The sequence below is a fragment of the Procambarus clarkii genome, chromosome 17, assembly GCF_040958095.1.
Source record: "Procambarus clarkii isolate CNS0578487 chromosome 17, FALCON_Pclarkii_2.0, whole genome shotgun sequence".
Classification (NCBI taxonomy): domain Eukaryota; kingdom Metazoa; phylum Arthropoda; class Malacostraca; order Decapoda; family Cambaridae; genus Procambarus; species Procambarus clarkii.
The window spans coordinates 42,641,211-42,664,759 of NC_091166.1; positions in this window are offsets into that span (position 1 = coordinate 42,641,211).

Below are 23,549 nucleotides of genomic sequence, written 5' to 3' on the forward strand. Positions count from 1 at the left end.
AGTTTAATGGGTAAATATGCTTATTTTAGGGCTAATGGACTAAATGGATGTACGTGTTTTGGCTGAAAGGCTTTAGTCATGCGAAGAACGATGACCCAATTAGCTGGCACTCTGCCTGGTAGCGCTAATAGGCAGTGAATTTTGACTTAATGAAAGTATCTATTTTCCGAAACCCTTTTTTATTATGAGGGGTCTTGGCCTGGTTTCTAGAGTAACGGTCTCGTTTTCTAAGGATCGAGTTTCAGTTCTTAATGATGCAAGCCAAATCAATAAAAAAATATAAATTATATATATATATATATATATATATATATATATATATATATATATATATATATATATATATATATATATATATACATATATATATATATATATATATATATATATATATATATATATATACATATATATATATATATATATATATATATATATATATATATATATATATATATATATATATATATATATATATTTATGTGTATATCACGAAAATAAACACGTGATTAAGAATGTGACAATGTCAGACCACGGAGGAAAAATGAAACAGGAAATTTCCTTAAGTACTTTCGTATATTAAACCTTCTGAAGATGTATTTAATATACGAAAGTACTTAAGGAAATTTCCTGTTTCATTTTTCCTCCGTGGTCTGACATTGTCATATATATATATATATATATATATATATATATATATATATATATATATATATATATATATATATATATATATATATATATATATATATATATATATATATATATATATTGGTCTGGCCTGGCTTCCCTTGGTCTGACGGCAAGGGAAGCGTTTCGCAAGGCACTCCTTACATCTTCAAAGACAAATTCTCCGTACTCTGCCAAGGCTTATATTCGCTTGGGGTTAGGTGATACAAAACATGATTGAAATGAATAAATGGATCAATGGATATAGATCGGCCATTGCGTGGTCTATGTTCTTGCTTCAACTGTTTCTGTGTTGGTTCGGGGTCTTGAAGTGGGTAGAATGTAATTATGTGTTAATTGACTGTTGATTGTTGGTTTTGACTTTTTGATGTGTAGTGCCTCGCTGATGTCGAGTCTCCTGTTGTCGTTGTACCTGTCGATAATTTTTGTGCTGTTATTAAGATTTCTCTGGTGATGGTCTTGCTGTGTGAGGACACAAACACATAAGTTGACTCCTCACACAACCAGACCATCACCGTTATTTAATGACGTAAAAATGTCATTGACTTTCTGTCTTGACATTGACATTGAAAAAAGTAATGACTTTCAAGGTAAAAATGAACTTTGGAAAGTTAATGATTCAACGTCCCTCGACAGTGAAGAAAAACATAAGAAATATTGAGTAGATTCGTGTTAAAATCATTAATCTTACCATTTAGATCATATTCAACAATTAGCTGAAAACGCGTTAAGCATTCACTATTTTTCACATGTAGTTATTCTGCATATATATATATATATATATATATATATATATATATATATATATATATATATATATATATATATATATATATATATATATATATAACTGAAAACTCACACCCCAGAAGTGACTGTTTTCAGTTGCATATAGTCCTGGGGACCATTCAGGCTTGTTTGCATATATATATATATATATATATATATATATATATATATATATATATATATATATATATATATATATATATATATCGTACCTAGTAGCCAGAATGCACTTCTCGGCCTACTATGCAAAGCCCGATTTGCCTAATAGGCCGAGTGATTTTCTTTATTTACCCCCAAAAATCCAATTAGTTTATTTGAATTAATATTATTATATTACGTTAGGAACATAAATTTTTGAGCTTAGTAATGTAAGTTTAGGTTAGGTAGGGTAGGTTAGGTTCGGTCATATATCTACGTTAGTTTTAACTCAAATTTAAAAAAAATAACTCATATATATAATAAAATGGATAGCTTTATCATTTCATAAGAAAAAATTTAGAAAAATATATAAATTCAGGAAAACTTTGCTTATTAGCCAAATCAGGCCTTGCATAGTAGGCCAAGTACTGCGTTCTGGCTACTAGGTACAACATATATATATATATATATATATATATATATATATATATATATATATATATATATATATATGTCGTACCTAGTAGCCAGAACGCACTTCTCAGCCTACTATGCAAGGCCCGATTTGCCTAATAAGCCAAGTTTTCATGAATTAATTGTTTTTCGACTACCTAACCTACCTAACCTAACCTATAAAGATAGGTTAGGTTAGGTTAGGTAGGGTTGTTTAGGTTCGGTCATATATCTACGTTAATTCTAACTCCAATAAAAAAAAATTGACCTCATACATAATGAAATGGGTAGCTTTATCATTTCATAAGACAAAAATTATAGAAAATATATTAATTTAGGAAAACTTGGCTTATAAGGCAAATTTGGCCTTGCATAGTAGGCTGAGAAGTGCGTTCTGGCTACTAGGTACGACATATATATATATATATATATATATATATATATATATATATATATATATATATATATATATATATATATATATATATATATATATATATATAATTGCATTACTAGATTTCTGATACACTTTACATTGATGGTTTTTGCTTTCAAATCAATTGCTTTCTAAATTTAGTTTGAGGTAAGTGCTGCTTTTTTCACTACTTATGTTTTCATTTCTTTCTCTTCCATTTGTATTTGTATCATCTTTTATTTTTCTCTCCTCTCTCCTGTTACTCTTCTCGCTCATTTTATTTAGCCTTTCTCATTTCTCGTCTCTTTCTCCCTATTTTCCCCTCTCTCTTGTGTCACTCGTTTTTCCTCTTTGTTTTCTTATTCTGGTAAAGGTATACAAAATTTATTCTCACTTCTTCTAAATTCCCTAAAATACATTAATCCTGTAGGTTACAAGAAAAATCAAAGGTTAAATCAGAATTTACCTTTCATAATTTTGGTGATGGAATCAGCTGTACCTTGTTTGTGTGGTGGGTCGGGATGGAAGGGGGAAGGGGGGGGGGGCTGTTGTGGTCTGACACACCCTGTTGATTCTATCAAATATTTATATACTTTTGCTCTTTCTAACAACGCTACATTTGCCAAATGTGGAAAAGCTCGGAATGTAGAATTTTTGCCACTTAGGTTCGAAGGTCACACCGTACGGGCAAGGAGTGTAGCTTCACAACGTACGCTCGCCAGTCCCCTGGATACATTACGGCTCACGTTAATGGAGGTAGTTGAGCAGGAGAAAATCGCGTGTTATGCAAGAAACAGCCCCAGTCGGGCACATCTGGTGTCCGCCATTAAATAAGCGAGGAAAATATCACTGCAGCGTCGGTGGTATTCTTGTCGGAGCGGTGGACGCCGCACCGGCCACACACGACACTCTGTGGCTTAATGGCCTTATTATGACCAATTATAGTAGCAAAAGATCCCAGTTTTACATGTTTACCCTGGCAGCTAAGCACTGTACTCCTGCATGTTCAGTTTTGGTATTGGCTATTACCCTGTGCTTAGTTTTTGCCTGCGACTTGCCTTGGTATTTTAATTTTGGTTCTGTAAGTTTGATTTTGATCCATCTGCCGTACGTCTTCTGAGAAGTACAGAGAGAGAGAGAGAGAGAGGGAGAGAGAGAGAGAGAGAGGGAGAGAGGTGATGCATCTCTCCTGAACTCTGGATATGTGTGTGTGAGAGAATATTCATCTCTTCCTGATCTCTGTATAAAAGTGAGAGATGAGACTCATCTCTACTTTATCTGTGTCCGAGACGCTCTTTATAATATATTGTATTCGTCACCTGCTATACACACTAATATTCTACATACACCACTAGTACACGCTAATATACCGTATACACAATCGACTATATACACCACGTATACCGGATACACCGCTGCTATATACTGTATATACCGTATGCTCCACCTGCTGCACACACTAATATACCGTATATACCACCTGCTATACACACTAATATACCGCAAATATCACCTGCTGTACACTCTAATATACCGTATACACCACCTGATATACAGTATACACCTTTATGTTTCTTTAATTGGTCACTTTTGTAATACAATGTTTAATTATTTTTCAATTCACTCTGTGTGATTTCGCAAAGCATCTGTCGATAGTGTAGGGGAGGGTCGAGGAGGAACGTGTGGCCGAAACTTGGAAAGTTGGTTAGGAGTAGGAACATGAGAGAGGGAGAGAAAGAGAAGTGCATGAGAAGGATAGGAAAGAAGAGAAGGATAGGAGGAGAGAAGAGTAGAGAAAAGTGGTGGATATGATAAGAGAGGGGTCAGGAGAAGGCGAGGGGATTGGGAGAAAGAAATGAGGTAGGAGAAAAGGGGCAGGAGGAGACGTTAGGTTCAGAGAGGGGTTACCTTGAGATGAGATGATTTCGGGGCATAGCTTCCCCGCGGCCCTGTCGTCGACCAGGCCCTCAGGAGGTAGGAGAAGGGAGTAGGAAGAGAGGGTCTAGGTAGAAGCAGAAAAGGTGGGTAGGCAAAGTTAAATGCTCATATAGTGGGAGTGTACTTTGCATCTTCAAGTGGTAGTGAATTTGATGTTAGGAGGTTGGCGATCTTCGTGACATATATGGCCGATCTTAGTGACTTTTCAGATCTACGATCAGGAGTTGCGGAACCCATCAAGCAGACGTCTTTATTATCAGATTCAAGTATTTATGACGGATGTATTGGAGTGACCATTGACTAAGGCCTGTCTCCTCTTCAATCTCAGTGTTGGCGATTCGCCCGTCTAAAAGCACCAATTTCACCCACGCTTGATGGACTCATTATTCTTAGCTGTGGGGTGCCGTCCAGACCATGGGTCATCTTCAAGGCTCTGTCTAACATTTCTTAATTGTGCAACCCAGCATTTGACAGTTGCTCTGCTGAGGCTTGTCCCTATACGCGTTCAAACCTACCCTCGTGCATATCATTAACGCTCAATTTTCAAAGGAAAATTACATTATACGGTGTACAGTGTTATCATTCGCAATGGCCATGGTAAATTACTTATAGAGGAAATAAAGTAATTATAGAGGACCTGGTGCTGGACTCACAACCTTATATATTTTGAGATTAATGACGTGAAGGATTCACCGAGTAAAGCAATTTTCCTAAACAATTTTGCAAAGATTTACATGATGAAAGTCTATTTTGTGGTCCAACATTACTAACACAATTCATTACTTTCCACATAGCATGTGAAAATAATTTCACATGTTTGGGATCTTTTTTGCCATTCGTGTCCAAGATGTTTTAGTAATCGTGCATAACCTCTTCCAGACGAATTTTCAGTGACTGAGTCAACTTGATTTTAGCTAGACAATAAGCTGTCAAAAACGATAGCGTTGAGTGACTAGTAATACGTTAGACAGGAAGGACAAAGTAAGAATTAACAGCTCCATCAGTTGTTTCAGTACACCACAGCAGTAGTCAGCTGACCTCCAGCTGTTTCAGTACACCACAGCTGTCGTCAGCTGTTTCCCGCGCACCGCAGCAGTCGTCGGTGCAAGTTTCTAATGATAAATCGACAGTTACCATCGTTCTCACATCAGTAGTAATGTCTTGCCCTTTGGCATTTCTCACCTCTATTATATTACTCCGCCCTGATAGCCCCCATCACCACTGTCAGCTCTCCAGCTTAACAACCTTGGAGTGCAATTTGAGCGACTCATTTTAAACGCTAAGCCATCCTAGAACAATCCGTTCTCATATGCATTACTGACAGAGATTTAATCAGTCAATCTCGGCAGATCTTAATAACACGCAGCGTCCTGTCCCCCGCCTCAACTACCAGCAACTACAACAATCATTATTATGGGATTCAGAGATAATTTTCGCCGTTCTAATCCAAGAGATCCTCAGGGCAGCACTGGAGTATGAAGATGTTTCCTCCTGCTTCACAGCTGTTTGCCAGGTAGGTGGGCTGGTTAGCTGGCGGAAAAGGAGGAAAGGGGGAAGGGAAGGGAACTATCAAGGGAAAGCATTAAGTCATTACGACTATATAGCACTGGGAAGGGGTCAGAATAAGGATTTGGGATGGGGGAAGGAATGGTGCTCAACCACTTAGACGGTCGGGGATTGAACGCCGACCTGCATGACGCGAGACTGTCGCTCTACCGTCCAGGGGAGCGATTTGCAGTGTAACCGTCTTACTAGGTGGGTGAAAGGGTTAACAGTTTAGGTGAGGGGGGCTAACAACGTGGGTGAGGGGGCGAACAAGATGGGTGATGGTAGTCAATAAGGTGGATGAAGGTGTTAACAAATGGGGGGAAGGCAGTTAACAAGATGGGTGACGGAGCTAACAAGGTGGGTGTGGGTGCTAACAAGTGGTTGGGGGGGTTAACGAGATGTGTAGTGATTAACAAAGCGAATGGTTGTTAGCAAAGTGGGTGAAGATCCTAACAAAGTGGGTAGTGGGGGCGTACAAGGTGGATGAAGACTGACTAGGTGGTTTAGGGGGAGCTAACAAGGAGGTTTAAGGGGGCTAACATAGTGAGTAAGGGGGACCAACAAGGTGTGTGAGGGGAGTTAACATAGGGGAGGGGAGAGAGAGATTGGGGAGAAGGAAATTTCGTCATAATTACACCCTCGGTGTACCGCCTCAGATAAACCCTCCATGAATATGCAACACTTCTGCAAAATCAATCAACTCCACGATCGCAATGGTTTTCTGGCCCATCTGACGCGACGTCTTGAAGGAGATGGAATCCTGGCTTAGTAATGGTGTTGTGCTCTCTCTCTCTCTCTCTCTCTCTCTCTCTCTCTCTCTCTCTCTCTCTCTCTCTCTCTCTCTCTCTCTCTCTCTCTCTCTCTCTCTCTCTCCATCTCTCTCTCTCTCTCTCTCTCTCTCTCTCTCTCTCTCTCTCTCTCTCTCTCTCTCTCTCTCTCTCTCTCTCTCTCTCTCTCTCTCTCTCTCTCTCTCTCTCTCTCTCTCTCTCCCTCCATCTCTCTCTCCCTCCATCTCTCTCTCTCTCCATCTCTCTCTCTCTCTCTCTCTCTCTCTCTCTCTCTCTCTCGTATCTTTTTGTATCACCATTCCTCCTCTTCCTTCCCTGTTCTTAACTTTCCCCTTCCTGTTAAATTGTTTCTCCTTCCTCTCTGCCCAACCTTTCCTTCTTTATCCCGTCTTCCGGCCTGTCCCACCGTCTCTTCCCAGTTGTCCATCCCTCCTTCGGTCCCCGACCGTCCCCCTCTCCCAGCCTACCTCACAACCTCACTGCCTCTCCTCAGGCCACTCTCCTAATCCACGCTCCAAGACATAACTCTCCCTCATTTGAACCAATTATCTATTCCTTTCATCAATTTCTAACTGGTTCGCTTGTTCAATTAATGCCCATGTGTTTTTTATCGATGAAAATGGAACTGCAAATCAGTGGAACGGAAATCGGTAATTAAAAAGAAATATTGATATTGGAGTCGGCATTATCCCCACATAGAGTAGAGTCACCCATGCGAAAAGGCGCTTCGATGAAAACGAGAATAGACCAGTGCTTTCTTTTCCTGTGTTTGTTTTCCTTTGTTGCTTGGCTCCTGGTTAGCCCTTGACAATGACTAGCTAAGGATATATTAATGATTTTTGAGCTAAAAGTAACATAGAAATTTGATCAAGTCTAACATAACCTGCCTAACTGATGTAACATAACTAAGTCAGTAATTTATTCCCTTCATATAATATAATACTATTAATTGGAATAAACAAATTTGGGAAGAAATATTTGAAAATGACGAAAATCAATCTGCCTGTTACTCAAATGGGGCCTTACATAATCCTACAGTCCAAGTAGTGCATATCTGGCTATATATATATATATATATATATATATATATATATATATATATATATATATATATATATATATATATATATATATATATATATACATATATATATATATATATATATATATATATATATATATATATATATATATATATATATAAAACTCTCCCAAATTAACTCTAAGTTGAAAAATTAACTCTCCCAAACTCATTTTTTCTTTTTATTGGGTCTGACGCCTAGTGATGCGTTGCGTAAGGTTACTCCTCACATTCTCAAAGACATATTCTACCGTGTTGTTGTTTGTTGTTTAAGATTCAGTTACTTGGAACAAAAAGTTCCAGGTAGCACGGGCTATGGTGAGCCCGTAGTGGACTTGCCTGGCACAGGAGCGGGGCTGTAACTAGCTTCTGCCGTGTTGTTGTTGTTTTAGATTTAGCTACTCAGAACGAAGTGTCCATGTAGCACGGGCTATGGTGAACCCGTATTTTTTTTTCTGCCGTGCTTAGCACCAGGTTTTATCCTCTTATGGTGAGGTGGTTACGTAACATATGGATGAATAGGTAACATATGGATGAATAGGTAACATATGTATGAATAGGTAACATATGGATGAATGGCTTTACATAGGGGATATTAATCAACATAAAGTGTGATGTGTTGGCAGCTTATGTTCTTCTGGTTGCTTCCGTTCCTGTTGCAGGGTCCTGCTTCTGCGATATCCCGGGTCTTGAAGTGGGTAGAGTGTAATTGTGTATCAGCTGGTTATTGATTAATAACCAATCAATTGGTAAACAAAAGCACCAGGCGAAGCTGGAGAAAGTTCAAAAGTATGCAACTAGACTAGTCCCAGAACTAAGAGGCAAGAGGTACGAGGAAAGGCGGCATGCATTGCACCTCACGTCGCTAGAAGACAGAAAAGTTCGGGGAGACTTGATCACCACATACAAAATTCTCAAGGGAATTGACAGGGTAGATAAGGACAGATTATTTAACACGGGTGGTACTCGCACAAGGGGACACAGGTTGAAACTGAGAACCCAAATGAGCCACAGAAACATTAGAAAGAACTTTTCAGTGTCAGAGTATTAATAAATGGGATACATTAGGAAGTGATATGGTGGAGGCTGACTCCATGTACAGTTTCAAATGTAGATATGATAGAGCTCAGGAACCTGTACACCAGTAGATTGACAGTTGTGAGGCGGAACCAAAGAGCCGAAGTTCAGCAATCGCAAGCCTAACTAGATAAGTACAACTAGATGAGTACACACACACACACACACACACACACACACACACACACACACACACACACACACACACACACAAGGGAACTTTCTTGAGCTCTTTTGTGTTAACACATCTTGAAAAGTATAATCAATGAAGTACAGTACTTGAATATATAGGCTGGAAAAAGTAAGGTGACATGAGATGGACAATAATGTTTTTCTAATATTAGTTAAAAATCCAAAGCCATATATTATGAATATTAGTAATGGCTTGTGCACTTTGGATCCATTTTTAATGGATCATTTAAAAAAAACCGTCTTAGTAAGATGATTACTTACTAATCATATTAACACATGATAACGTAAACCTGTGTGTGTGTGTGTGTGTGTGTGTGTGTGTGTGTATATATATATATATATATATATATATATATATATATATATATATATATATATATATATATATATATATATATATATATATATATATAATTGACAATTGAAAAAAACGTTTTCTATTATGTGTGACTGGCTGGATTTCACTTCATATGAATACCGGCTGTTGTTTGGTAGAAATTCGCTCTTTTGTTTTGAGACGACCGAAAGGGAATATTCAACATTATTTCCGCCCGAGCGAGCATTTTCAACATTAAGGCCAAAGAAACACAGGAATTGAAAGAACGACTTAGATAATGATTCAGCAGAGGTATAAAACTCTTATCATTGTCATATATAGCACAATTAACTTCATACAGAATTCCATGACTTGGTCTTTTCTCTCTCTCCCCCCCCCCCCCCCTCAGCTTTTCTTCCGTTGATGATGCGTGTGTCTCACTGTTATGTCTCATTTTCTTGCATTGTCTCTCATTGTATGTGTCATTGTCTTTAACTGTATGTCTTATTGTCTTGGATTGTATGGCTCATTGTGTTACAGTGTATGCTTCATTGTTTCTCATAGTATGTCTCATTGCCTTACATTGTAGGTCTCATTGTCTTACATTTTGTTTCTTTATCTTATATTTTGTCTTTTTGTCTTACATGTATGTCTCATATTGTATGTCTCATTGTCTCATATTGTATGTATCAGCCTCATTGTCTTTCATTGTATGCCCATTAGGACTACGACTCCCGAGCGCTGACCACTGAGCCGCGAGGCCCCACATACTGTGTGTGTGTGTTTGTTTGTTTCAGTTGTGTGTGTTTGTCAGTGTCTTAATAACTGAACGTGTCTTATTAAGTAAACCACACTGCGCGGGTCTAGAAGAAAGTTTTCTTCCTGAGCTTCAATTCCTGGGGCCAGATTCACGAAAGCACTTACGAACCTGTACATCTTTTCCCAATCTTTGGCGGCTTTGTTTCCAATTATTAAACAGTTAATGGGCTCCGAAGCACCAGGAGGCTGTTTATAACAATAACAACAGTTGCATGGGTAGTTTTCATGCTTGTAAACTGTTTAATAAATGTAACCAAAGCCGTCAAAGATTGAGGAAAAATGTACACGCTCGTAAGTGCTTGCGTAAGTGCTTTCATGAATCTAGGCCCTGGGGTCCTGTCTCACTATCTGCAGGTCATCATTTAATGCAGTCCCTCTCACTTTTTGTAATATTTACTTTTAAATCTATGGATGGAAGTGGTTCAGAGTATCTCTATTTCATTCCACCTGAGTTCTCCTTAGTTTCCTGCGGCTGATTTGCGAATCTGGCTTTCAAGAATTCCCGCTCGGTTTGATGTTAATCATGTTAAACAGCATGTCTATCATCAACCTTCACAATATATTCCTAAGTATCTTGTATGTGTAGATCATGTTTCATTTTGGTTTTCTCTTTTTAAGTGATTCGAGGTTTAGCTACTTCTGTGTTGTATTTTATTTGTATGCTGAATGAGGTGGGGTTACATGTCAGCTCTGCATACCCTATGATTGGTCGCGCACATGCGTGGCATTAAGCATTCTGAATTCATTGGTATATAAGTTTTGTAAGTGTAACCTAGTATTTGACAGCTCAATGTAAACTGGTTATGGGATTCACTTTGTAAATATCTATTTGTAAATATTTGAAATTGTAAATTTCTTTTCTCTCACTGGAGGGTTCCGCCCCTCGACAAACAGTACTTTAGGACCAACCAAAATCTCGTCCCCTTTTTCCCAATTTTCATATGTTTGGCACTTTAGAAAGATGCAAGTTGCAGAGCTTTTTCTGTCACTTAAATCCAACAGTTTCACCAGCCAATATTTCTTTTCTTTTTTTAACAGTGTTCATGCTGGTTTACAACGCAAATTATAGTAACGTGTTACTCTTGTCTTGTCACTGGAAAACTCTCCCCTCGCCAGTGATACATTGAGGTGTAGCAGGGTGTTGATCACTCACCAAGGGTGGAGTGGCTGGGTGAGGACTGGGGCAGGCCAGCACTACACTACGGGTGTATCAACACCTGGGGTGAGGTCTGGGGCAGGCCAGCACTACACTACGGGTGTATCAACACCTGGGGTGAGGTCTGGGGCAGGCCAGCACTACACTACGGGTGTATCAACACCTGGGGTGAGGTCTGGGGCAGGCCAGCACTACACTACGGGTGTATCAACACCTGGGGTGAGGTCTGGGGCAAGCCAGCACTACACTACGGGTGTATCAACACCTGGGGTGAGGTCTGGGGCAAGCCAGCACTACACTACGGGTGTATCAACACCTGGGGTGAGGTCTGGGGCAAGCCAGCACTACACTACGGGTGTTCGTATCATCACACAACTATAGTATTACACACCGGCTATTTAATTTACTCTCCCGTCAAGTCTCGACCTCCATTTGAATCTCAATTATTTCGCTCTATACAATACCATTCTCGACCATCCAGTCTTCTCTATATTTTGCAAATATATGAAAACCAATTTTAACTGTTTTTTCATACGGCTCATATGAATTATGAATTTTAACTAACCTTAATTCACCTCTCAAAAATGGCATCGCCGCCTACCCCTCCCCTACCTCCGCGCGATTATTTTTTGTTGTTAAAAGTTTTTCTATATTAAAACTTCCTTTAATTCCAGTAGCGGCAACCAGCTGGCCGCACCCCAGGGCAAAGTCGCTTGTTCAATTAATGCCGATATGTTTTAGGGATTGAGAATTAGAGACTGGAATTGGGAATCATAACAGGAATGGCCAAGTGTCAGCGCCAGCCGCGCCTAGGAACCAGGAATTAATCGGGAATGAGATTTGGAATTGGAATATCAATAAGGAGGGACAAAGGGATCGGACGTGGGGGCCAGAATCTCAAAGCCGGGTTCAATCTCAAATAATTGATCCATTTAGCTCGGGATGATTACATCAAAATTGATAACAAAAACATCACTGGATGTGTTGTTGCAGCTCTCGCGAAAACAATTCATATATGTGGGTTAAATTTTCGTGTGAAATTTCATGTAAAAAATATACCAACATATGTATATCAGTGGATTTCTGTATATGAATGAAAAACCTATATAATTTTAGACTGCCGAGGTTATTAAAATAGTAGGTGTACTGTACTGTATGTGAAACTGTGACGTTTTGGCGTGTGCGTGCGTGCGTGCGTGTGTGTGCGTGCGTGTGTGTGTGTGTGTGTGTGTGTGTGTGTGTGTGTGTGTGTGTGTGTGTGTGTGTGTGTGTGTGTGTGTGTGTGTGTGTGTGTGTGTATGTGTTTGTGTGTGTGTGTATGTGTGTGTACTCACCTAATTGTGCTTGCGGGGATTGAGATTCGGCTCTTTGGTCCCACCAGTCAACTGATATACAGGTTCCTGTGTGTTTTGACTTTATCATATCTACATTTCAAACTGTGTAGGAGTCTGCCTCCACCACATCACTTCCTAGTGCATTTCATTTGTTAATTAACTACGTTGACAAATATTCTTTCCAATGTCTCTGTGACTCATTTGGGGTCTCAGTTTCCACCTGCTTCCCCTCGTGTGAGTACTACTTGTGTTAAATAATAAATAATCTTTATCTACTAATAATCCTAGCAATTTTCCAGAGAATTTTGTATGTGGTAATCATGTCTCCCCCTAACTCTTCTGTCTTCCAATGACGTGAGATCTAATTACAGTAATCTTTTCTCGTAGCCTATACCTCTCAGTTCGGGTACTAGTCTGGTGGTATACCTTTGAACCTTCTCCAAATTAGTCTTGTGCTTGACTAGATAAGGACTCCACGCTGGAGCTGCATACTCCAGGATTGGTCTGACATACAGTATGTGGTATACAGGGATCTAAACAATTCCTTACACAAATTTCTAAAAGGAAGTACTTATGTTGGCCAACCTACCATGTGCCACTGGCGATATCCTTTTGATGTACGCTTCAAGGGAAACGTTCGGCGTGACGTCAATCCCCTGATCTTTCTCTCGTCCTGATTTATGAAGGTTTTCATCTCCCAACTGGTACCTTGCATCTGGCCTCTTGTTTCCTACCCCTATTTTCATTACTTAACACGTGCTTGAATTAATCTCTAGTAGCCATTTGTTGGACCATTCCTTCAGATTGCCCTATAGTCTCTTGCTGTCCTCCTCTGTCTTAATCCTTCTCATCATTTTAGCATCATCAGCAAACATTCAGAGAAATGAGTAAATGATCTTTCAGTTTATCCTCTGGAAGATCATTTACATATATCGGAAACAAGATAGGTCCGAGTAATGAACCCTTCGGGACTCCACTGGTGACGTGCGATTGTGAGGTCTCACTTCCTCACAGTAACTCTGTTCTTACTGATTCGCCACTAGGAACAAAAAGTTCGAAGTATCACGGACTATGGTGAGCACGTAGTGGACTTACCTGGCACAGGAGCGGGGCTGCAGTAACTCTGCTCCCAGCTGCTTAGGTACTCTCTTATCCACTGGAGCACCTTACCTGTTACTCCTACCTGTTTCTGCAACTTATACACCAGTCTTTCACGGGATACTGTATCTAAGGCTTTCTGACAGTCCATGAAAATACAGTCTGCCCACCCTTTCTCTTACAAAAGCTTACAAGAATCTTTTGTAATTCTTAAAGCTTCCTTTCCAGAGAAACTACCTCTGCTTTTAATGTCTGTATTTCGTCTCCCCTTATCCTTCTCTCCCCTTTCATCTCTTCCTGCATTTTTGCATTGGCTCTGACTAGTTCATCTATGCTTTCCCGGAGTTCTACTATGTTAATGGCCTTCCCTTGCTCCTCATTCGTGGGTTTCTCTAATGCTATAAATCTCTTCCATAGGGTTAGGTTTGTATTCTTTGGCTGATCCATATCTACCTTATTCTTCCCTCTTAGCTGTCCCTATGAAACTCCAGCAACACAGCAGCTGCTCCAGCCTCCAGGGGAAGGTGGTGAGTGCGCCCTTTTGATCAGCTGGTGAGGGGTGTTGGTGGTGAGGCCGACCCGCCTTACTCTGTCCTACTAGTTACCTCACCTCGACGACTGTGTGTGTGTACTCAACTATTTGTACTCACCTATTTGTGCTTGCGGGGGTGAGCTTTGTCTCTTTGGTCCCACCTCTCATCTGTCAATCAACTGGTGTACAGATTCCTGAGCCTACTCGGCTCTATCATATCTACATTTGAAACGGTGTATGGAGTCAGCCTCAACCACATCACTTCCTATTGCATTCCAACTATTCTGACACTCTTTCTAGTGTTTGTGTGTGTGTGTGTAAGTGTTCTTGCTCGTGGCTCCCAACTCTTAGCTATCACGCACGTGATGAGAATATTCCTTCCGCCTTTCAAGTTCTCATCACATCTGCTTTTAAACCTGTGACTGGAAGAAAGAACCATTTTAAAGAATGAAGAACAATGTTATTTATATTATTTTTAAGCTGCATCTCTTACGAACCCTTCCTTGCCTTTGTGTGGCAGTGCACAATAGAAAGTTGTATTTACATTTTCGTAAATTGAAACATTGATGGTAACCATGATATATATATGCTTCAGCCTACAGTTCAGACCTATTGTCTTGTGTGTGACCCTCTGTCCTGTGTGACAGTGAATACCAGAATTATCCTCACTCTAATAAGACTCAATTGAATTCCTCAGATTAGGCAAAATTGTAATTAAATTTTGTCAATAAGGATGTTAATAATAATAATAATGTGACCTGAAGTGGTTTCCACTACCTCTGATCCCAGCTCGGTCCACTTAACACCCGTATTGCGCATGGGAAATACATTTTTATCTCTGATTGATTCACATCTCCATGTTTTGCCAGTAAAATTGACTGGCCGCGTCCTTGTCAAACCTCTGCGGTATTTTGTATGTAGTTATCATGTTTGTGCTGACCCCTCCTACTGTTGTTAGATCCTTTATTAAAAACGTACAGTGTGCTGATAACAATGAAGATAAACACCATGATAATAGTAGAGGATTTAATTATATTGTGTTAATTAACTTTCAAATAAAACAATATTTTTCTTTCATGATGTGTTTCTTTATAGTTCCATATGATATGTCTTCTATTACATTTGTACTTTTTCGATCTTTTTCTTTATGAGGTTCCCTGAAGATGAGGCAACAAGTAAATGGGTGAGTGATGTGTACCATAAGTCATTATATATCTTACGTGTTCATTATCTATCTTACGTGTTATCTTTAGAAAAGAAATAATGCAATAAGAAATAGTGTAAAGGCTTTAGGTCATTATTTTTGTAAAATACGAGTTAGCTACTTGATGCATATGTCAGAGTATACTGACCTAGACTTTATTTCACCTCATTTTCATTTTTGTGCAATTGATGTGCTCTTGTGTAACTGTTCCTGTGTAGTATGTGGCATACAACAGCTGAGTGGTATGTGGCATACAACAGCTGTATGGTATGCGGCATACAAGAGCCAGAGGTGATAATACAGATACCCAAGCAGTGGTAAGTTATTTATCAGTATATCTCCATTAGTAACTTGGGCATATTAGGTTTCCAGAAGACCTTGGTAATTTGGCTCTCATTCACTACCAATATTTCGAGTTTTAACTTAGCGTCAAGTTACAGTACAAAAATGCGATGCTTTTATACCAATCCTAAATATACCACACTATTTTTAAACTCGAAAAGTTCTATTTTGGGTGTGAAGGTGAGGTGAAGGTAGTTAGGGTGGGTAGTGGAGAGTTTGTGAGCTGTGTAGGGGGAGTTGTTACTCTGTAATGTGTGTGAAGGGGAGGCGGTATTGTGTAAAAGAGGAATTGTTTTGAAACGCGTGTGGTGGTGGAGGTATAATTGTGTAAGTTGTGTAGGGGAGGAAATATTCTCGAAGGTGTGTTAGAGGACGAAAAATACGGCTCTCAGTATATATATACACCGAGAAGTGAAATACACCTTCTCAGTATATATATACATATACACTGAAAAGAAAAATACACAACGTATGCACCGGTAAAAGGAATACACCCCATCACTGTATATATACCGAGAAGCATGTACCTCTTGGCGTGTATACTGGCAAAAGAGGACTAACCCTCTAGGGAAACATACTCCCTGTGATGGGCAGGTCTTCAGCATACCGTTATCCTAGCAGTAATATGTGCTGACAAAAACATTAACTTCGAATATAACAAATACAACAATAATAGTACAAATAAATATATATATATATGTTTTCATATAAACCAAACTAATAAAATTACAAGAAAATGACAAATTAGAAATAATAACAAATATACAATAATAACAATTCAATAACTTTTATTTGTCAACAATATGGTACCTTTCCTATACTCTAAAGATATATATTTATTTCGAGTTGGTAACAATATAGGACGCAAGTAACAGCGAACAAGCAAAATCATAAAAACAAAAGTGTCAGACTTGCAAACAAATAATTTTATTATTCAATCCCTATTTGTAAATACAGAAATAAAATGCGATGTGTTAAATGTGCGAGGATAAGAGCAAAAATATTACGATAGTCGGGTGTGCAAATGTTTGTTGGAATATCACGTGTGTCGGGTAACAAAACCCAAAAGCAGACCAGAGTGCCACGGCAGATTGTGCCACCCACATCACTAAACACTAAAATATATATATATATATATATATATATATATATATATATATATATATATATATATATATATATATATATATATATATATATATATATATATATATATATATATATATATATATGTCGTACCTAGTAGCCAGAACGCACTTCTCAGCCTACTATGCAAGGCCCGATTTGCCTAATAAGCCAAGTTTACCTGAATTCATATATCTTCTCTAATTTTTTTCTTATAAAATGATAAAGCTACCCATTTCATTATGTATGAGGTCAATTTTATTTTATTGGAGTTAAAATTAACGTAGATATATGACCGAACCTAACCAACCCTACCTAACCTAACCTAACCTATCTTTATAGGTTAGGTTAGGTTAGGTAGCAGAAAAAGTTAGGTTAGGTTAGGTTAGGTAGGTTAGGTAGTCGAAAAACAATTAATTCATGAAAACTTGGCTTATTAGGCAAATCAGGCCTTGAATAGTAGGCGGAGAAGTGCATTCTGGCTACTAGGTACGACATATATATATATATATATATATATATATATATATATATATATATATATATATATATATATATATATATATATATATATATATATATATATATATACACACACACACACACACACACACATACATGTGTGTGTGTGTGTGTACTATTAATTTTATAGAGTCCGTAAAAATAAAGCTGAAACCAAATATAAATATTCCTAATTCTGGTATATCATACATGTATACTATATTAGCTTTAATATAGCGTGTATTAGGCCTAGGATTGCTAGGAGATTAGGTTAGGTCAGGTCTTATATCTGTGTTGCAGTTAAAAAAAAATCTGGTTTTGTCTAAATTCAATAATACAAAAAGTCAGCTTTCTGGCGGCATGACTACATACTGGTACTTTCAACCAAATAGTTACTAAAAGTACTTTCAGTTTAGAAGGATGTACTGTATACACATATAACGTATAGTGTCAGCACAAGTAGCAGTCATGTCTAAGGTGGTTAGGGGCAATTAAAAACGAAAGCCAATTTACAACAAAAGTATAGGAAATAATATTGTTGGTTTAAGATATTAGAAATTCCGCAGTTATGTAACTCATAAAGTTGATCTCCAGCTATTAAACATATCATTCGAAATTAGGTAATAATACCTTCTCCACGAAGACGTGACTGAACCTTTACTTAAAGAAATTTCAAATACAGTAAAATGCATGTCACCTTCTCCTTCCTTGTGGAGCATGAAGTTCACGATCGTTAGGGAGCATGACACTCACGATCCTTACAGAACATGAGAGAGCCTCAGGGTATCAGATATACACGCTATCGTTCATGTAAGAGCAGTCTTACGACCAACACGATTCACTGACAGTTTCTGCTTATAGTAAGCACGGTCTTCCTCCATTTTATAACATTTTTAATTCTACGAAGAAACGAATTTTTTAATGCGTTAACTGTTTTTGTTTGTAAGAAGTGCATCAAGCTGACATGAGAAACAGTCAGCAATTACAGTTACACTGATTGTTGAGCTTGGGAAATATCGGTTCCAAATTATTCCGGTTCCAAATTATTCCTCGTGATAATTTTGTGTTGTTAGGGTGTTAGTGATAATTTTCGAACATATAACCAATCTATTTATATATTGTTCAATACATTTTAACTTAAATCTATTACTGAAGCACTTGAACGTTGTATGCAAATTGAATTCATCAATATTTTGCATTTTCTTTTGGCTTTAAAGTTAGCGCACATTGTGGAAATACTATCAATACGTCGAGTGAAGCAAGTGGGTGAGCAGGTAGACGCCCCACCAGCAGTACTGGGATATAACATGATCATAACCCTACGTAATCTGATTGATCTATTTAGTCAGCGTCTGAGGCTTAGTATCGCGCGGGGCAGTCCAGCTCCTACCCTTTGATCTGACGAAGGGAGGCCGGTATCTGAACTATTCCCTTCTTGGGTAACTGAAGGGTGGAGGGACAGGCACGCACAATGTTCCTCCTATCCTCCCTTCACTCGTCCGTCCAGCCCTCCACACTCATCCCTTCTGTTCGTTTGGAGTTCTGATAGACTAAGGATGGTGCGTACACCTTCACCCCCTCTAGAATTGCTAATTACTGAGAAAGGGAGGGAAAGCTTTTTACAGTTTATGCTCTCCCACAATCACCATTTCTCAAGTTAATATGTACAGCAAGAGTTGTACATTGCTTCTCGATGTATATACACTTGAGAGTTTACATTAGTCCTGGACTATGTTGTGAACTAAAGTATACTTGCTGGTTGGTCAGTAAGCAACGTGGCTGAATCCCAGCCTACAAGAGTGAAAAATAAAGGAGGTGGGGATGTAGCTGTCCGTCTTGAACTATTATCATGTCGTGTAATGAAGAAAGTGGCGGAGAAAGTCAATTTTCAGATATCTAATATTATTCTTCACCAGCTTGTTAGGTTCCCTTTAAATTATGCACTTTAGTTTTGGTCTCCATATTATAAGAATGGACATACATTCAATTGAACATGTACGGAAAAGGATGACAAAGTTTTCCATAAGAAGTGAGATTTAAAAAAAAAAAAGTTAATTTCCATTCTCTTTAAACAAAGTTATAAATAAGACTTTAAATATCTCGGCTCAAAACATAACACGAACAAATTTATAATAAATCAGTAAATTTAAAAAAAAGACCTGAGTAAATATTGGTTTGGAAATAGGTAGCTAACTTATAGAACAAATTACAAGGAACAAAAAAGACGTGGGATCGCTGGATTGTTTCAGACATATATATGAATGAGTCTGGGTGGATATAAAAACGAGCTTCCTCGTATGAGCCATTAGGCCTTCTCAGGTCTTATGAGAATAGGAGCGCGTCTCAGATCACTCGTACCATTATAAACCCAGATGTAGAGCTTCGGGGAAGAGTGAGAGTCCCAGCTCTCTCCCCTCACTGCTAATGGGGTGGTAGCTGACAGACGTTGATGAGAGTGGGCTGCATGGGTCACTGCTTCCCCATTCTCATGGCGTCGAAGAAGGTTCAGTGGTAATATCCTCTTTCCTTCTAGACCTAATATCTAGAACAATAGAACTGAACATGATAGTTATTTCCTATTTTAATTATATTTATATATATATACTATATATCAGCCCATCCTCCTGTTTTGGTAGTACTTATAGGAAGGATGAGGACCATAGTACATATACCGACGTACAACGCAAGTAGAAAGTAGAAATCGGTACTACTGAATTTGGACAAACCGGAAAACGATTTTGTACTTATGTTGCAAAGACGAATTAAACTAACCTAACCTTCCTAGGCCTATCTGAGGCCTAATATAGTACTATGTGTGCTATAAAAGGTTTAGGAATATATGTTTTTTTTAGCTTCATTTTTTCGAACTATAAAGGGAATAGTACAAAGTTCTACTATCTGACTGCATAGTATGCAATCAATGTACTATGGTGCACTTAGTTACGAAATGTACTATCTAAACACGAGGATGGGTTGTGTATGAACCCATGCTCCTAAAATGAAAAATGAAATTACTTATTGTACAGTATCTATTTAGTGGAAGGCTCCAAATAGTTATATATATATATATATATATATATATATATATATATATATATATATATATATGTGTGTGTGTGTGTGTGTGTGTATATCACGAAAATAAACACGTGATTAAGAATGTGACAATGTCAGACCACGGAGGAAAAATGAAACAGGAATTTCCTTAAGTACTTTCGTATATTAAATACATCTTCAGAAGGTCTGAAGCCCGACCTTCTGAAGATGTATTTAATATACGAAAGTACTTAAGGAAATTCCTATTTCATTTTTCCTCCGTGGTCTGACATTGTCATATATATATATATATATATATATATATATATATATATATATATATATATATATAGAGAGAGAGAGAGAGAGAGAGAGAGAGAGAGAGAGAGAGAGAGAGAGAGAGAGAGAGAGAGAGAGAGAGAGAGAGAGAGAGAGAGAGAGAGTGAGTTACTATAAGTAACTATTTGGTGCTTTCCACCAACTATGCATATTGCATATATTTGTAGGAACCCATAGCTTCAGAGAAAAGAACAAAGAGTATTCTGAGAAGACCTTGTGGATTCTCACTGAACACTTTTAATATTTTCTTCTACCACCCACACTTTTATTTTATACAATAATGAACAAGTATTATTATCAATATTAGGCTATTATTATTATTATTACTTTTTATATATAAATTATAATGTACTTGAATTTTGTCTACTAAGTATAAATGTATAACCGTTTCTGAATGAAGGTAATTAATTTTAATTTCACAAGTACGATTTTGTTTTACGTGATATTTCTTAACGAAAATCAAACCTTAGCAGTTTCTGATGAGGATATTCTACTCGTCAACACCAAATGCCTAACTATTAGTGCCTTATCTCCCCTGAATATAAATCCAAATACTATACTGGTGGTGATCAGAGACGCAGTGGGGGTGTGGGGGGAGGATAATTTACAAATATCGCATAAGGTTTCATTTTTTTGCGGTCAGAACTCTGTAGAGAAAATAAATAGATATTTCCGGTTAGCGTCAAGTAACTCAGGCAAGTGTTCGTTACAAACCGGCAGCGGAGAACTGTTGTTTGTTTGTGTGTCCGGCTCTTCGCCGCCCCAAACGGATGGAAATATTTCATTCAGGCTTTCAAATTTGGTATAATTGGGTAGATTATATTGTGGTTCGTTGTTATCATGGTTCATGTACAGCGCATGATTCGTGTACAGCGTGGCCTCGAGGGTAGAGGCCACGCCACTTGGGCTCGAGGGTAGAGCGACGGTCTCGCTTCATGCAGGTCGGCGTTCAATCCCCGACCGTACAAGTGATTGGACACCACTTGTATTTATATAATTTTTATTTACAAATTGTTGGAGAACGATGGTTGATGTCATACTTCGTGGAGGATGGAGAGGAGTTTTGGTGGAGGATGATGATGAATGATGATTAAGACTGGAGGATGTAACTGGAAAAATATAAGAATTTGTCTTCTGTGTGATCTTAGAGGGACAACGCCATGGTGATTGACGGAGGTGGTAGTGGAGATAGACAAGGATAAAAACAGATAGATGTTGCTAGAGATGTTGGGGGTGGTGGTGGAGATGGAGAGAGATACTTTCAGAGTTGCCTAAGTATATATATTTCTAGTAAAGAGAGAGTATCTTATCACCGGTAAACCAGGCGGTAGTAGGGGGGGGGGTGACATAGGTTTCTGGGAGTTGGGATTCTGATCCACATGTAGGCGATGAACAGGTAATTTCTGTATAGATTTAGTTTGGGGCGGGTAGGAGTCTCGGCGAGTAGTCTCCTGAATATTGTCTCTTGTACCGTCTCTGTGAAATGAAGATAATTGTTTACTTGCTCGCCTTTCCGTCCATTTCACGAATACATGCACTGCTAGTACGTCAGGTCTTTAGTACCTCTTACCGTTAGGTCTTTAGTACCTCTTACCGCCAGGTCTTTAGTACCTCTTACCGTTAGGTCTTTAGTACCTCTTACCGCCAGGTCTTGTCAGCCTTCTCGAGCATATTACATATAGGCTTCACTACACTAGACTTCACTAAACTTCACTGCATTAGGCTTCACTAGACTTCACTAAGCCTCACTGCACTAGAGTTCACTACACTAGACTTCACTACACTAGACTTCACTACACTAGGCTTCACTACACTAGGCTTCACTAGACTTCACTAGGATTCTAACCTTGCATCTTTATCTTTCTCCCAACTCTGCTTTCAGTGAGGATTTCATATTTTATTAAATTGTCTTGTGTATTCAAAATAGAAAGTTATTTGGCGAAGAGCGTAATGACCAATGGCGTGTGTATTATACCTTTGTTAGAGCTCCGTAAACCTATATTTCCGCTCTTCAGAGGAAGGATATTTATTGCATGTGATGTACTCTGTGTTAAATGGAATTGTATTGGTTCCATAAAAATATCTTATAAAGGTGAGAATAGTCATTATTTGTGAAGGTAAAGTTAAGGTGGTGAAGGTGAGGGGAGGGTGGTGAAAGTGAGGGGAGGATGGTGAAGGTGAGGTTAGGGTAGTGAAGGTGAGGGGAGGGTGGTGAAGGTGAGGTGAGGGTAGTGAAGGTGAGGTGAGGGTGGTGAAGGTGAGGTGAGGGGTGGTGAAAGTGAGGTGATGGGTAGCGAAGGTGATGAGGTTAAGGTTCTGATGAGAATGGACTTTGTTGCAAGTGTCAGTGTTTGGTTATCTTAAGTGTAAACAGTGGTGCTGTCATCTTGGTGCTTCTCTTCGTCACTCTCGCTATCTTGTGCTTTGCAACCATATATTTGAAAGTTATTAAACGTTGCGTATTTATTTGCTCGTCTTTTGTAGTGTTAAAAATATCATTACTTCGTAGTTATGTATTAAGCATTTCTCGCGTGTCAGCCCTCGGGGGAAGTTGTGATGTAAAGATCTCTACATTTTGTCATTGCATTAATTTCCATGTAATCACTTGTTGTATATATTGAATTCTTGTTGTGTTGAG